Below are 18,361 nucleotides of genomic sequence, written 5' to 3'. Positions count from 1 at the left end.
TAATTATCATCATTTCATCCCCATCGGCACGCAAGTCGCCGAAGTGGCGTCAACTCGAAAGACTTGCACCAGGCGAACGGTCTACGCGACGGGAGGCCCTAGCCACATGGCATTTTCATTTACTAACTTAAATGACTATAAGAAAAGTTTCAATGCACAGTTGACGATGGGCTAAATGTTAAGGAGCAGACGAAACATGCGTTATAGCATCATGGCGCGTGTTACAGCTATAAGCGATCGCTTGACCAGCACACACGAACACGGTTCCAGCATATCAGAGAGAGAGAGAGAGAGAGAGAGAGAGAGAGTAGAGGAGAAAGCCTTGTCAAACCGCTGTGCAGGGTCGACTGCCGGTCCTCGCCAGCAGACGCGTAGAGCAGGGTCCCGGCTGTGTGGACACAATTATTTACAGTAAAGACGCCATATTTCCGTATTCCAGACACTGCGACGTGACTGCAAACGTATGCTTCGTACTTCTAGGTGACGGGTCGCCTTCCCGCCCGGAAGCAGTGCGGTAGACCACGCGGCTAACCGGGTGGGCTGGGAGAGGGATGGTTGTGGAGGGCCCATACGTGTATATTTAACTTGTATTTGATGCGTCACCCCTGTGTCCAAAACTTCCGTCGTTGTCATTAGATAATTCTGGCTTATTTGTACGTTCTGGTGTCAGATGCATGCTGTGTGTGGGGAGGGGGGGGGGGGAGGGGAGGGGAGGGGGGGGGGTTCTGCAGTATTAACTATGGGATCATGCATAAAAATTCAGTGGTCGTGGTTACACATTAATTCCGCGGTCAGCTGTAGACGATTCTCACATTATATGTCTGCAAACTCACCTGTCGGCCCGACATTCCCCGCGCATATATTTACACAAGGAATTTAATCGCTTGCGTAGTAGGTTTGCAAACCGGTTGCATCGAGCATCAACTCTGAAGCGGGAGCAGCCGGCTCCGGCTGGTTACAGAATGTGGATGTCATGGACCGGACCGCCCTACTGGTGGCACCTTAGGGCAGGGTTGGGGGGCGGGGGGCTCAGTGCACCCTGTTCTTAAAAGCAGGGTCTCACTATCTCTGCAGACGCGGGCAATAATGCGTGATGGATTGCAGCCGTGTTTGTTGAAAGAATCGAAAATATTCATGCTACACGTTTAGCAACACAGAACTTCCTTCCAACTGTGACTAAAGAAATACACCGCACAATAAGTACAGTGGGTTTTAATTAAAGTGACGGAGGACTATTTACCGCATTGGAACCCAACTTTACAGGTACGATATTCAGACTGCGCTGGAGGACTTGTTTTGTTTGTAGCGTTAGTCTCATGACTTTCCGTTAGGCCCCAATACTGGTAAACACAAGCATCAGCGTGCAATACAGTTAGTCAACGTGAGTCTGTCCGAGGTGAGGAAGACTGTACTCGTAAAGCTGTTTTATCGAAACAAAGGCAGTAGTGCTGCTGCTGCTCTTGCTCGTGAGATCACTGTGTTACCCTATAACGCAATTGCAATAAACCGGATCATTGGCCGATCGCTCCAGACGATGTGGCCGTCATCACCAGATTCTAACCCGTGTGGTTTCTGGTTGTGGGTTACCTGAAGGAGGGGGTTCAATCAGCGGGACACCAACACACGTCGGAGGTTCAACGTTCATCGCTGTTTTAACTGTTTATAAGCATCTCATGAATTCAGTAATTTTGGTGGTGGTGGTGGTGGTGGTTAGTGTTTAACGTCCCGTCGACAACGAGGTCATTAGAGACGGAGCGCAAGCTCGGGTTAGGGAAGGATTGGGAAGGAAATCGGCCGTGCCCTTTCAAAGGAACCATCCCGGCATTTGCCTGAAACGATTTAGGGAAATCACGGAAAACCTAAATCAGGATGGCCGGAGACGGGATTGAACCGTCGTCCTCCCGAATGCGAGTCCAGTGTGCTAACCACTGCGCCACCTCGCTCGGTAGTAATTTTGATATAATTGTGTGACGAACTTGTTATATATTAGTTGCTGTAGCCTTTGTGATTATGAAATGTAGATTTCGCTGTGAATGCAAATAAAATTTCGCGCTGTGGGTCTATTAATATTCTGATACTAGTTATTCATAAATTAATACACGGCTTCATGCATTTGTTGTGCACTTGGCACTATCTGTAAATGCTCTGCTGTATTTCACTGAGCTTCTTTGAATATTGTACGACTGGGTTATTAATTTGATGTGAGGCAACAATTTGCGTATATTTGCGTGGCTTTTAAAATAAACGTTTGGTTAACATTCTAAACAGCCCGTTGAAGATATCATCATTATCCTTCGGGATCAGTTTCATATATTTACCCTTCATTATTTGTTGATTATATAACGCTATAGTCGATGATAATAATAAAAGGGCCTCTAGATTAATTTTGTCCGGCGACTTGCTCTTAAAAGCAACATTGTACGATCAACCCCTATTGAATTAGCAAGCCATACTGAAAAACAAAGTCGCATATTGCCCACAGCAAGATTTTTGTCAAGTCGCATTTGATAGCAGCCATGGTGGTTGGTAAGGCGTCGATTACGTGGATTAAAGATTGAGAAGACGCGAGGAGGCTATTGATTAAGAGGAATCTGCGTAGTGTGTCAACTCTAACTGTTGAAAGAAAGTGAGCGACTTTCAGATCTGGATGTGGATATGAGACCGAACTCATGGACGGTAATTCAACGCTAGGCAAGCATGAAATGAAACTATTTAGTTTACGAAGCGTGGAATTATTCAAGGAAATCATGAAGTTACTGAAAGACGTTAATTCAATCACTTTGCGATACTATTCGAAGTTTTGGTGGTACTTTGTGGTCGCTAGTGATGGGGCGAAGAGATTTCAGCCCATCCTGCACATACGCGATCATGGACATCATACGCGATCATGGACAGGTTCTGGTACTAAAGCAGAACGCGCCCTCCTGTATTCCAGAATGTCACTCGCAAAATTAGGCGAAGGAGATCACGCAGAGCGATCAGGAATTCATAAACATTCCAGTGCCCTTCGCTAAGCCCTGCACCCTGGGCTCACAGACACAGTGTACGATCAACGCTGGCCTACATCTCGTACAAAATTTTTACTTTGGCAGTGCCCTCTTGCTTTCCATCACAGTACTAAGCTTCGTTTCATATGATAACTAAGCATTGTCGTTGTAAAAATGCAGCACCGTTGTTACATTTCAAATGCAGTTGTAGGAAACCTTGAAACCAACAAAATTTCTTTGGGTAGCATTTAATTATTCTGTAAGGAGCAAGTCGTAAAAGTGGAAAGCCGAAGCCCATGAGAGAGAGAGAGAGAGAGAGAGAGAGAGAGAGAGAGAGAGAGAGAGAGAGAGAGAGAGAGCCTTTCGCATACAAACATGTTGTCCGCCATGGCTATGTTCGCGTTCCGCTGACCGGCTTTGTGGCGTTATAGTGGTGCTTATAGAGGACACGTGTGCTGTTCGCAGAGCAGCGATGCTGAGCGTTGCTTGCTATTGACTGAGCTGTGTGGCAGCGTCATGCAGCTCGCACAAATGGCTGTGGCCTCTCTACGTAGCTTGTCTGGTTCACGTCTGGCCATCAGTTGCAGCGTCCGCATCATTTGGACGTTTGGACGGCGCGTAACAATGTTCTGAGTGAACAAGACTGTGATGGTAGGGATCAGTAAGGTTCTAGAGCACCATAGCAATAAATATTCAGTTTAATCCATCGCAGTTCATTTATTAAAGCAGCAGCACCATTTATAACTGAACAGTGCCGTTGGAGGTCGGCCAAGTCTGTATTTAAGGAAACAGGTAAGGTCTAAATGCAAAGACACACCACTGAACCGGGACAAATGAGCAGTATATATATAATCACAGTTCCAAAGAGCCCCCGGAGGCACAGTTTGTAAATCGAAACATCATTGTACAGTGGATTTGACAAATTAACAGGATTATTCTCTTTCAGGATTATTCAAAATAATTCCGACAATAAAAATAATCTCTCCTCCAGATTAATAAAGGCTTTATAACATATAAGCAAATATGACTTGAATTTTCTTGGGGGCAAACGCTTACAAAAGCACACACGACGTACTCAATCAGTAACACCCCGTCCCTCTCCCGCAAATGAGTGAACAGCAGTGACAAGGCATACAGCCTCTAAAATTCGCACTCAAACAGGCAATATACTTCAAAATAAATCCTCTTTGGCGGAAGAAATTAGCACGCTCCATCGAGCAGATCAAGTAAGAACACAAAACCATCACACCTTAAAGAAATACGGAGGCAAAATATTACTCAAGCTGCAAGAGACAACTAAACATTTTATAAAGAACGCCCAGTGTTGTCTCCTCTCTAGAATGATTCGGGATCATGTTTACACGTTATTCTGAGCTGACTAGTGTAGCAAGAGGCATCAAATAAGGTGATTTCGTTTAACTTGTCTCCGTAAATAAATTAATCACAAATGCGGGCAGAGAAGTACCCCACAGTCAGCAGCAGTCCAAAGGATTCAAACAACGTAAAATTAATGCTATGCCTGATGGCTGTAGGATGCTTGTAAGCAAAACTACGCACGCTCACTAGACGCGTGGCTATCAACTGATGTGCGCTGGCCAGAGAAAAGTATTACATGAAAGGTAACATAGCCAGATATCTTAATCGTGATTCAGATACAGAAGCAATGACTGGTTGTACAGCGTTACACTGAATAGTACAATTTTGCAGTTAGCCAGACTCATTTTTAAAGATAACGAGGGTGATGGTCACAACGAATGGCGTAGGCCTGCAAAACACACACACACACACACACTCTCTCTCTCTCTCTCTCTCTCTCTCTCTCTCTCTCCCTCCCTCCCTCTCTCTCTCCCCTACCAGAACTTCAGTCACTGACTTGAACAGTGAGAACTAGTTCACAACAACGAATAATGTATAGCAACTGGCCGAATAAATAGTCTGCTCAGAACAGCAATTACTCCCGTACAAACAGCCCATCGATTGCTCACACTGTAGCATGTCAATATATCAGAGCATAGGTCTGCAACAGAAACGCGGCGTATTAGTACACATAAATCCATAAATCACAACTGACCAGTTTACATAGAACAGTAATTATTCTAGTATCACGGCCAATAGACTGGCCGCACTAAAAATGTATTAATATATCAGAATTTTGAAGACATCTAAATGAGTCACGCTGCACCAATACATAGTAAATAGCAGCCGGCTCAAATATACAGTTTACAAAGGATGGAAAATGTCTCGGCTGATAGATTGCCGCACTGAAGTGTAATTAAAGTATCACCATCAGATGCAAGAGGCGACAGCATGTACGCCGGACACAAGCGCCTGCAGGATTATACAGGAGGACATTAACTGAACACACACACAGAACCAGCATACGTTGGGTGTTTCCCATGCGCTAGACACGTTGAATCTCACCGCTAAAAGAATCGCTGTATCAGACAGCCGAACCGATCTTCCTTCAATCCACGGTCTGATGTACGACTGTTACTCACAGAGCGTCACCAGGCGCCACCCGTCTAAGACTTCAGAGCGCGGCAGTCGCGTACACAGCTATGATGGGCCCCACTCAATATAGACGTGTCACTCGGACCACGGAGCAACCGGAAATTTTAGAAGGTTGTGTTTATTTTGCGACAATACAGTGTAAACAAGAGACAGGAAAATAGCAACAATGTAAAGAATATAGAATATAAACAACTACAGTATGCATAAGGTAGACAAGAATGTTCTTCGTTTTTCTTTCAACTTAACGGATTTGCACACACACATTCCGACAACTGGTTAATGTTCTCAGTATGGGGTGTTCAAAAATGGTTCAAATGGCTCTGAGCTCTAACATCCGAGGACATCACACACATCCATGCCCGAGGCAGAATTCGAACCTGCGACCGTAGCGGTCGCGCGGTTCCAGACTGAAGCGCCTAGAACCATTCGGCCACTGCGGCCGTCGGTACTGAGAAATAAATGTGTATTTCACTTTAGGTTTTTCTATGAATTGGTTCACAAATTAGTTAAAGTTTCAACATCTATTTCATTTGAAATGTTTAATGTCTGAAATTTCACGACGTAAAAGTAATTCTAGAACAATAGTCAACTTTTAGATGCCAATTTAAAAACTTATATTTAAGCTGATCATTCAAAAAGGAAATAAACAGAATCAAAATTTAGCAAACGATTTAAAATTCGGAAATTTTCAAACATTTTCGCATTTGGTGTGAAGTGTGTCCTTCGTTTCGTGTAGCTGTTGCTCGAGACCAATATTTCGTAATGATTAAAATCATTTGCAGAAAATGTTGATCACATAAGTAAGTTGATGTGAAGGATAATAAAACGCCCACTGAACTTCTTGCTAAATTGAGATAATCATTCCGAGCGTGCACCCAGAAATTTTCAAGAGGCTTCGATTTACTTTCATTTCGAAGTGTTCTATCACTTGACAGCTCCACTAGCTCCTCATGTTCTACTATGTCACGTGTCTAATTGGTGGTTTATTGCGATACTATCGAACAATTGTGGATCCAGAACTAATTACATGAAGATTCCGGAAATTTATCCTCGAATTGTTGACGAAGGTTTCCGAAATGTACTGTACCAATTCTACCTACATACATCTCATTTTCCTTCACAAAATCTTGTAGACAAAATAACATCTTGCAGGTACCCTTCTCCATCCGTGTTTTTCGACGTTTAAGTCTTCTTTTAAGCGAAAGAATTTTTATGCTTAGAAAGTTGATATTTCGCCTTGAAGTCATACATTAAGATAATTCACTTTCTGAAAAACGGCAGACAAGCAGCACAACATTACATCTACATCCACACGATTACTCTGCAATTCACAATTAAGTGCCTGGCAGGAGTTTCATCGAACCATCTTCAAGCTATTTCTCTACTGTTCCACTCCCGAAAAGGGCGCGAGAAAAACGAACACTTAAATCTTTCTGTGGAACCTCTTGATTAATCTTATTTCATTATGATGATCATTCCGCCGTATATAGGTGTGCACCAACTAAATATTTGCACACCCTGAGGAGAAAGTGATAGTTCGAATTTCATGAGAAGATCCTGCAGGAACGAAAAACTCCTTTGTTTTAATGATTGCCAGCCCAATTCACGTGCCATATCCGTGACGCACCCTCTCCTATTTCGCGATAGTACAAAACGAGCTGTGCTTCTCTGATCTTTTTCGATGTCCTCCGTTGATCCTATGATGCGGTTCCCATATCGCACAGCGATACTCCAGAAGCCGTTTTTCATCCTGAAACATAGCGGCGAGTGTAGGACTGCTATTCGACACGAAAAGACGAAGTTCATCCGTCAGATCCACAACTCGACATAAAACTTTACCGCGAGACAACAAACGCACCTCCGTGTGCAGTAGGAAGGAATCATGAGTAGAACCCATCACTCTCACAAAGAAGGGAAAATAGCCTACCAAAGCTCGTGCTTTCACCGAATGTAACTCTGATTGCGTCGTTCAGAACTTCATCGAATTCCGATTGTACTACTTCATTAGCCAGTGAACCCTCATGTATTACGCAGTGTGTGAATTTTTCGGAAAGAGAAACAGCACACATTCCCTTGAACCCCATTTTAGTTCCAGTAAATGCTGTCGCGGCGTCAGTACATGTACCAACACAATTTGTCCGTGACAGACTGTTGTCAACCGAAGAGGATTTAAAGAAAGAAAATAACCTTCTTCTGCTGTCCTCCCTACCAGAGCTTTACAAAATAGTAAGACCTTGTGCATTTCATTTTCATAAAAGTACCGTCCAAAAACAAGAAGCTGAGAAAGATTTTCGATATCAGTACTGTCATAAAGCTTCAGGGCGAATTTGGGACTGTCATGAAGACTTGGTAGCAATTAATTTTCCGTATCAGACGCTATTGCATCAATACGATGGCTACGGTATCATTTGAGAGCAGTATTGGCTTCATACTCGCGCTAAATCTTTCTCCATGCATTTTAAAGGCTGCAGATAAAAGCAATTTCTCGCTAGTAACGCTTGGTGATTTGGATTTTGCAATTAAGTGGGGTACATCTTGAATGCTCTTAGGTCTTTCTTAGAAATTCGTACATGTTTCTTGAGGAATCTGACACGTCCTTTCAATATTAAGAAATTCGAAGGGTTTAATCACATGGTCTGGGCGTTTTGCTGCATGCGCCTCTTTAGTTTCTATTCTTCAAGCTGTCGTTGGCTACAATCAAAAACATATTGCGGTCTTGTTATTCAAAAGAATGCTGATAGAGCCTAATGGCAAATAACCAACTTGATACACTATGTGATCAGAAGTATCCGGACGCCCCCAAAAACATACATTTTTCATATTAGATGCATTTTGCTGCCACCTACTGCCAGGTACTCCGTATCAGCGACCTCAGTAGTCATCAGATATCGTGAGAGGGCAGAATGGGGCGCTCCGCGAAACTCACAGACTTCGAATGTGGTCAGGTGAGGCGGTGTCACTTGGGTCATAAGTATATACGCGAGATTTCCACACTCCTAAACATCCCTAGGTCCACTGTTTCCGATGTGATAGTGAAGTGGAAACGTGAAGGGACACATACAGCACAAAAGCTTACAGGCCGACCTCGCCTGTTGACTCACAGATACCGCCGACAGTTGAAGAGGGTCGTAATGTGTAATAGGCAGACATCTATCCAGACCATCACACAGGAAATCCAAACTGCATCATTATCCTCTGCAAGTACTATGACAGTTAGACGGGAGGTGAGAAAACTTTGATTTCATGGTCGAGCGGCTGTTCGTAAGGCACACATCACGTCGGTAAATGCCAAACGACGCCTCGCTTGGTGTAAGGAGCGTAAACATTGGACGATTGAACAGGGGAAAAACGTAGTGTGGAGTGATGAATCACGGTACACAATGTGGCGATCCGATGGCACGGTGTTGGTACGGCGAATGCCCGGTGAACGAAATCTCTCAGCGTGTGTAGTGCCAACAGTAAAATTCGGAGGCGGTGGTGTTATGGTGTGGTCGTGTTTTTCATGGACGGGTTTTGCACTCCTTGTTGTTTTGAATGGCAATATCACAGCACAGGCCTACATTGATGCTATAAGCACCTTCTTGCTTCCCACTATTGAAGAGCAATTTGGGGATGGCGATCGCATCTTTCAACACGATCGAGCACCTGTTCATAATGAACGGCATGAGGCGGAGTGGTCACGCAACAATAACATCCCTGTAATGGACTGGTCTGGACAGAGTCCTAACCTGAATCCTATAGAACACCTTTGGGATGTTTTGGAACGCCGACGTGCCGGGCTTCACCCACCGACATCGATACCTCTCCTCAGTGCAGCACTCCGTGAAGAATGGGCTGTCATTCCCCAAGAAACGTTCCCGAACCTTATTGAACGTATTCCTGCGAGAGTGGAACGTATGATCAAGGCTGAGGGTTGGCCAACACCATATTGAATTCCAGCATTACCGATGGAGGGCGTCACGAACTTTTAAGTCATTTTCAGCCAGGTTTCCGGATACTTTAGATCACATAGTGTATTTAATCACTTTGGTTTTGCGTTTAGAACTAACGTTGCTCATAAGGACACAGGAATGTATTTTGATTAAATTCGAAACTTTTTCTTTATTAGAACTGCATACTTTCGAAGGAGAACATGCACTCAGTGAACCTGTCACTTATTCATGGGAATGGCGGAACTTATAGCTCTTTATTGTAAATCCAGTTAACTACTTCCGCTGAACCCGCACTAGGATTCAGCTTCTCTATCTTCAAACGGACTTCGGAAGTCTGGCTGAAATCGAGTGGTCGGTCAAAATGGCTTTGATTGAGAATCTCTTATTGTACTCAGCGGTTCAGGGAAGTGGCGGTCACATTGTCAAGTTTCTCAGCCTCCCTGCTGACAGCATCTACTGGTCAATTCTGGTGAAATAAGACAGCAAATTGACGATGAGTGCGCTTCCGAACATTGTTCACGCAAATGAGAACCTGACGCTACCAATATTTGGTCACCGGAAGTCTTTTTGTTACATAATATGAAATGAAAATATTTCAGTGAAACTGGCGTCCCACTAAATTGCTCTCTGCCCTGCTCTGCCCCTCACCCCCCTTTGAGGACGGCTGATTAAAGGATAATAGAGACAATGAAAGGAAGCCATAAAACTAAATAAAAGTATGTCTACTCAAATTCCTACTGAGTAATCAAGTCCGTGTTAAATGATTGTAGTTTCCTAGCTTTCTTCATTAGATCATCACCAAAAGACAGGGAGCTGTAAATATCTGTTGAAGAACGTGGGGTTCTTTTCTTACAAGTCTGATCGAAAATGCGCGAAGTTTTAGATTCAAGATAGTCGCATGAAACTTACGAAGTAGGAGATTGTTTGAGCTCACTAGCGTTCACGAAATTGTAATATGCAATACAACGTGAACTAGCCATTTCATTTTCATTTTTTTTCCTAACAACAGGGATACAGAAGTCCTTCTGAACGTTATTTGACTCTTTAAGTCGTTGTATGCGCAATGTTTTATCTGATATTTGACATGATTCACTAACAATACGTGCAAATGTAGCGTAACGTGCAAATGGCGGCTTCAGTATGGGAGCACTACACTGGCGCCAATGAGAGGTTCAAAAAATGGCTCTGAGCACTATGGGACTTAAATTCTGAGGTCATCAGTCCCCTAGAACTTAGAACTACTTAAACCTAACTAACCTAAGGACACCACACACATCTATGCCCGAGGCGGGAATCGAACCTGCGACCGTAGCGGTCGCGCGCTTCCAGACTCTGAACCGGTCGGCCACACTGGCCGGCCCAATGAGCGGTGCAGTTAGTTTTAGTAGCTTTGCGGTCTAAAACAGAGAACAAGCGAAATGGTTCTATAATGCTTTTCAGAGATTAACTGAGACCAACTGAAGATCTTGTTGGGAAATAATAAAATAAAAGTAAATACATTGTATTTTGCAGAGTGCAGAGTTTTAAAAACTGAAATTAAAATCCGTTTATTTAATTCGACACACCTTTTCATGAGCGATCCCTTCACTATCTATTTATTATCTATTATTTGCTTCTGGTCTCAAGTTCCAGATCAGTCAGGAGCATCTGTACAACTCTGAAAGGTTGTTGAGGATTATCAGCAAACAGCTGTACAGCGATCGTCTTTATAAAACAAGTCTTTCATCCCGTCACTTTCCACTGACGATGGCGAGTATTTCCCACAATTCCGTTCTTAGAGTCAGGACCTGCTCTATTCCTCGGTGTTGCGTAGTGGATGCCTAGTGCCACAATGTCAGTCGAATCATCTTTTTTCGCGGTTGCTGCAGCTGTGATATACAGGGTGTTACAAAAAGGTACGGCCCAACTTTCAGGAAACATTCCTCACACACAAAGAAAGAAAATATGTTATGTGGACATGTGTCCGGAAACGCTTACTTTCCATCTTAGAGCTCATTTTATTTTTACTTCTCTTCAAATCACATTAATCATGAAATGGAAACACACAGCAACTGAACGTACCAGCGTGACTTCAAACACTTTTTTACAGGAAATGTTCATAATGTCCTCCGTTAGCGAGGATACATGCATCCACCCTCCGTCGCAAGGAATCCCTGATGCGCTGATGCAACCCTGGAGAACGACGTATTGTATCACAGCCGTCCACAATAAGAGCACGGAGAGTCTCTACAATTGGTACCGGGGTTGCGTTGACAAGAGCTTTCAAATTCCCCCATAAATGAAAGTCAAGAGGGTTGAGGTCAGGAGAGCGTGGAGGCCATGCAATTGGTCCGCCTCTACCAATCTATCGGTCACCGAATCTGTTGTTGAGAAGCGTACGAACACTTAGACTGAAATGTGCAGGACCCCCATCGTGCATGAACCACATGTTGTGTCGTACTTGTAAAGGCACATGTTCTAGCAGCACAGCTAGAGTATCCCGTATGAAATCATGATAACGTGCTCCATTGAGCGTAGGTGGAAGAACATAGGGCCCAATCGAGACATCACCAACAATGCCTGCCCAAACGTTCACAGAAAATCTGTGTTGACGTGATTGCACAATTGCGTGCGGATTCTCGTCAGCTCACACATGTTGATAATTAGAATTTACAATTTGATCACGTTGGAATGAAGCCTCATCCGTAAAGAGAACATGAGGATTGACACATTGTTGGATGAACCATTCGCAAAATTGTACCCGTGGAGGCCAATCAGCTGCTGATAGTGCCTGCACACGTTGTACATGGTACGGAAACAACTGGTTCTCCCGTAGCACTCTCCATACAGTGACGTGGTCAACGTTACCTTGTTCAGCAGCAACTTCTCTTACGCTGACATTAGGGTTATCGTCAGCTGCACGAAGAATTGCCTCGTCCATTGCAGGTGTCCTCATCGTTCTAGGTCTTCCCCAGTCGCGAGTCATAGGCTGGAATGTTCGGTGCTCCCTAAGACGCAGATCAATTGCTTCGAACGTCTTGCTGTCGGGACACCTTCGTTCTGGAAATCTGTCTCGATACAAACGTACCGCGCCACGGCTATTGCCCCGTGATAATCCATACATCAAATGGGCATCTGCCAACTCCGCATTTGTGAACATTGCACTGACGGCAAAACCTCGTTCGTGATGAACGTTGATGCTACGTACTGATGTGTTTGATGCTAGTACTGTAGAGCAATGAGTCGCATGTCAACACAGGCTGAGAAGTCAACATTACCTTCCTTCAAATGGCTCTGAGCACTATGGGACTTAACATCTATGGCCATCAGTCCCCTGGAACTTAGAACTACTTAAACCTAACTAACCTAAGGACATCACACAACACCCAGTCATCACGAGGCAGAGAAAATCCCTGACCCCGCCGGGAAACGAACCCGGGAACCCGGGCGTGGGAAGCGAGAACGCTACCGGTGCGGACTTACCTTCCTTCAGTTGGGCCAACTGGCGGTGAATCGAGGAAGTACAGTACATACTGACGAAACTAAAATGAGCTCTAACATGGAAATTAAGCATTTCCGGACACATGTCCACATAACATCTTTTCTTTATTTGTGTGTGAGGAATGTTTCCTGAAAGTCTGGCTGTACCTTTTTGTAACACCCTGTATACGGAAGGCGGGCGTGAGACCTAGATGGACAACAGTCGGCGAAGCGTTCCACCTCTGCACGCGTGTCTTCGTCGTGTAACTATTGTTCTTTTTCCTTGCAGTTTTCTGAATTTCAGTTAGCAGCCTATCCTTATTGAATATAAGTAAACGAACAATTTTAGTGCAGCAGAGTTAATTGAGTACGCCAACAGAATGACGCCATACAAGCGTACGAACGTTTGACCTCTAGAAGGACGCGTCCGTCTTTACGGTCGCAACGTAGCGTCTGCTTTCGTTGTCGTCGTCGTGAATTGTCAGAAGTACCACGAGAATTTCCGCGGATGACGTTGCTGTAAACGGAGAAGAGGCAGCGCCAGAAAATTATGGAGAAATGTCGAACAAGCTGCAGAGGATCGACGCTTAGTGCATGGATTGGAAACTCATCTTGTAACCTGTTACTTACAATTAGGATGAAAGACACGTTATTGTACGATCACGCGACTGCAGAACAATCATTGCAAGCAGTAAAATTCATAAAATATCTAGGTATTTGAGTGCGTAGCGATTTAAAGAGGAACCCCGACATAACCAAATCGAAGATAAGGCACATGCTAGACTGAGATTCATTGGAAGAATCCTGAGGAAATATAGTCTACCCACAAAGGAGGTAGCTTATAAAACCCTCGTCCGACCAATACTTAAATATTTTTCTTCATTCTGGGATCCTTACCACATAGGATTGCTGGAGAAAACAGAAAAGTCCCAAAGAAGAGCAACGCGCTTCGTTAAAATTTCATTTAATAAGCACGAAAGAGTCACGAAGGAACTCCGGCAACTAGAGTGGCAGACACAGCAAGAGACGCGTTATGCATCACGATATGCGCTACTCTTGACGTCATGAGATCAATCATTATATTTCTGCCCTGTACGTATATCTCGCAAAAAAAGAAAAAAACACGAAGATAAAATAATGAGATCAATCATTATATTTCTGCCTTGTACGTATATCTCGCAAAAAAAAAGAAAAAAAACACGAAGATAAAATAAGAGAGATTCGACCCCACACGGAGGTGAACCAGGTGTCGTTCTTCCCGCGAACAGTACGCGATTGGAATAGCAGAAGCGGGTGTGACAGTGGTACATAAAGTAGCCTGCGACACACACCATAAGATTCAGGATTCCGATCAGAATAACTTTGTGACAGACGTTTCATCGAGTCGAGTGGAAGAGGTCAGCCGCCAGCCGTTCGTAATTGTTTCTCAAGTGCTACGTGCTCGCTGCGTTGCCTGTTCAGTAGGTACATCCAGAGCGTTCATATGAGAGGGTGAACGCACGTCTGCAGTGCTGTTCCTGCCTCTGCATTTTGTCTGTTAATGGACGGAGATCTCTCTCTAATATGTAGGCATACAGTGACGACTGTTCGAAACATGCACTGCGCCATGGCGCAGGTTGGCGGGGGCAGTCTTATACTATTGGGGCCATTCATCTGGGCTTCCGTGGGACCTGTAATAGTAATGGAAGGTACCGTCACAGCTACGGACTACATGACCATTCCTGTGTACCACCTGCATACCTTGATGTTGTGCTGTTTCTCCGACAGCAATGATATCTTCCAGCAGGATAGCTTTCTTGTCGGAAGGCGAGGATCACGCTGTATTGGTTCGAGAAACATGTCGTAGCTACCACATTCGTCTCATCTCAATCCGGCTGAACACGTGTGGGACGCTGAGACTCTATATCCGCGCCCAGAAACGACCGGCCTCATAATTTTCGGCGCATTACCTATTCGTAGACTATTGTGCCTGGAAACCTAACGAGTACTTGTCGAATTCATCACCTCTTCAGTAGTGCGCTCTAAGAATGGACTAACACGCTATTAAGCAGGTGATCATAATATCTTATGTAATCATTGTAAATCTATTAATGAGGTTCTGAGATACAGCGCCATTTCGTCTTCACCCCTGCTGTACCAGTATCTACCGCAGTGGTAACATTCTGTTCCTATTCACCCAAAACAACTTGTTTCCTTATTTGGCTATGAAATCACGAACTTCCGCATACGAGAGCAATCAGTTTTATAGCCTAACAGAGAAATACTAAGTTCTAGATGTTGTAATTTCTCAGAAATTACAGTTCATTCCATGACTTTAGAATCCCTGAGAAGCTAGTGAGAATGGTGCAAACTTGTATGGATGGGTGAAGAGCTGCAGTGCGTTTCGCAGGGGTCAAATCAGGACCCTTTGAAACTGAGAGTTCTCGGACAAAGGGATGCTGTCGCCTGTGTTCTGTTTAGTGTCATCTTAGGGAAAATGATAAAGGAATGTAGACAACAGAAAAGGACTAAAGTGCAGCTGGATGGTAATTTCGGTTGTCTGGTATATGCGGATGATATGGTAGTACTAAGTGAATCAAAACATGAGTTCAGAGAAATATTCCAGGAAATGGACAAGTAAGCACAGAAGGTTGGGCTAAAGGAGAATCAAGACAAAACGGAGTTCATGCAATTAGGAGAAGACAAGAGCAGGAAGAATTTCTTGAGATAGAAGGTTGAAGAGATTTCACCATTTCATATATTTGGGATTCTAGCTTACCAGCAACAACAGCATAGGAATGGACATGAAGAATAGTTGTTGGGATGGAATGCATGTGTTTTCCTCAGGGAGACGCTCAGCTCAGAATCAATATCAGCGAACACTGAGACTCTGTAACACAGTGGCATGCTCACCAGTCATTTACGGTTCAGAAAATTGGAACATTATACATGAGAAAAGGAAAAATTATTAATATTTCAAAGAAGAGCAATGAGGAAGATATGGGAACCGATCTTAAAGGAGAATTTGGGAGGAGGAAGAAAGAGGAAATCTACCTCTTGATGCAATGGTCAGCAATCCTGCAGAAACTGAAGAGCAAGAAAATCTAGTTGGCGGATCATGTCACCCGTATGCCAGAAGAAAGATAGGTGAAAGAGAGAACAGGAGGGGCAATCAAAGCCAGACGTCCAATAGGATCATCAAGACAGCGCTGGATGGACAACCCGGCGAAGGTCCTAGCAGGATTGGAAACCTGGAGCAACCGAGCACAAAGCAGAATGGAATAAAGGCAGTTTGTAGAAGAAGGGCGTGGTCTGCAGGTGTGTGATATATGGCGAGAGACTGTATGTGATTTAGTGGGGACTTCCTTAACAATATATTTGGGTAAAAACCTGTTCCGTAAATAATGAAAGATAAGAGACCAGATGACTCACCCTATATAATCCCATCATGTATAATCGGTGGAACAACACTTACTCTGGGATTAGGGAAACCACGCATCACCTGGAGGCTGCATGTGAAATATGTGCTCGAGAGGCACAGAGGGAGATGAGTCGGTAGAGCAGGGAACGCGTGGGTTTTTTTTTTCTTCACACTGACAAGGGGAGTCCATGACGTTGGGATCACAGATTTACTTCAGACTATGTACACCTGAAGTAGGTCATTAAAACAACACAATGTGCAAGTACTAAGGTGCGCTACTCTGGAAATTCCGAGAAAATGCAAGAAAAGTTTTACGCGTAGGTGCTGGACGTTCTCAGTTCATGATGGTCAAGTGGTTAGCGTTCCAGTTTCGTGAGATGAACGTGTAAGAGGCGACGATTCGGCTCCCGCTCAAACTTAATTTTTAATCTGTATTTTTTCATCACTGGTCATATTATTTAATTTATATGGCATTTGAGCGGCAATATAATTTTAAAAAACCACGTGTATTTGCATGAAGTTTTAGTGAATTTCATGTTATTTGACTACTGACTGTTTTCTTAAATTTAATTATTATTAGAAACATATTTATAACTATCGACAAGTAAACGAAGAAACGCATGGAGTTTTCCTGAAAATCTGTGTCTGTCGTGATTGGCGAAATTCCTTATACATTCAGTCTGTTAAGGCACTCGTTCCTACTGTGCACCACCACGCTTAGAGCTGCAGATACAGAGGCAGGCGCCGTTAGGCAGTTAACTTGCGTAGCGGTGAGACGCTGCTAATAGCAAGTACGAATAGTGTAGGTGCAAATGTTTTGAACATCACAGAATTTAAGCTTTTACTAAAAAAATAAAGGCGATTCCCTGTTCTTCGACTACTGCAGATAATGAATGTCATGACGATTCGAACCGTCGCCTCGTCCACTACCCTCTTGGAAAGCGCGAACGCTAACCACTTCACGCTGACCTCTTACGGCCGGCACCTTCGCACATATAGATCAGACGCGTAAAACTTCTCTCGCTATTTTCTCGGAATTACCAGAGTAGTGCACCTTACTGCTAGCACTTTATGTTGTATTAATGACCTACTAAAGGTGTACAAAGTTTGAAGTAAATTCGTGATCCCAATGTCGTGGCCTTCCCTTGTGAGGGAATAGAGTGTAATGGTAAGTTTGATTACAGCAGTTTTACTCCATTATACTTCGCGTTGCGTCTGAAGTTGAATCATTGTGATAAGTGTCACAAATATTGCTACGCGGTTATTAAGACCGTTAGCTAACTTCAAGACGGTATTAACGTGCATTTAGTATAGTTAGAAACAATCAGTTGACGTAAGAGTGTTTTGGTTACTGCAATCTGAATCATTCAATTTAATTTCACCAACGCAGTCGTAGTTGCGAAATTAGGTCAGGTGTCTCAGAAGGAAGTTATTTTGATGCTAAAAATGTTATTTGTGTGTTTCTAGATAAAAAAAAAATACTTAGGAGTGTTGCTCACGTCCGTCTCACGGCTTGCATGGTCAAAGATAATAATGATAAAATTTCAGCTCTTCACCCGAGGGTTACCAACATACACAGGTTGTTAGAGTATTATAGGGGCTAGCAGAGAACAATTTAACAAGTAAATAATCTGTAACAAAGGGTTAAGAGAGTGGAAGGGCTGGTTGATAAGTGATTTATTCCTACCAATATATGTTAGAACAAGTGAAGTAGTTTAACTATCTGAGGCATAGTGACTTAATTTTCATCGAATGAGCGCAGTTAAAAAACAATAAAAAGCTTGTTGGGCAGAACAGCCAACTTAACCAAACAACAAGCACCGGGGTTTCCCAATTATCGAATGTTAACAACAGTTTTTACAAGTTAGGCACAAGGGCGAAAATTTTAAAACTTGTACTGAAACTGCCTATGGCACCAATACTAAACTCAGGGAAACATAATTAACTTGCAAAAATGGCTCTGAGCACTATGGGGCTTAACATTTCAGGTCATCAGTTCCCTAGAACTTAGAAGTACTTAAACCTAACTAACCTAAGGACATCACACACATCCATGCCCGAGGCAGGATTCG

General features: G+C 43.6%; 1 protein-coding gene across 7 annotated transcripts in view; it reads left to right on the top strand.

Annotated features, from left to right (window-relative positions):
* The window catches only part of LOC126267043 (uncharacterized), a 1,079,001-nt gene that overhangs the window by 320,182 nt on the left and 740,458 nt on the right, over positions 1 to 18,361 (top strand). The gene's annotated exons all lie outside the window — the stretch shown is intronic.

Source organism: Schistocerca gregaria, chromosome 4, assembly GCF_023897955.1.
Source record: "Schistocerca gregaria isolate iqSchGreg1 chromosome 4, iqSchGreg1.2, whole genome shotgun sequence".
NCBI classification, from domain to species: domain Eukaryota; kingdom Metazoa; phylum Arthropoda; class Insecta; order Orthoptera; family Acrididae; genus Schistocerca; species Schistocerca gregaria.
The sequence above is the reverse complement of the archived record's forward strand: the minus strand, read 5'-3'. Positions and strand labels throughout refer to the sequence as shown.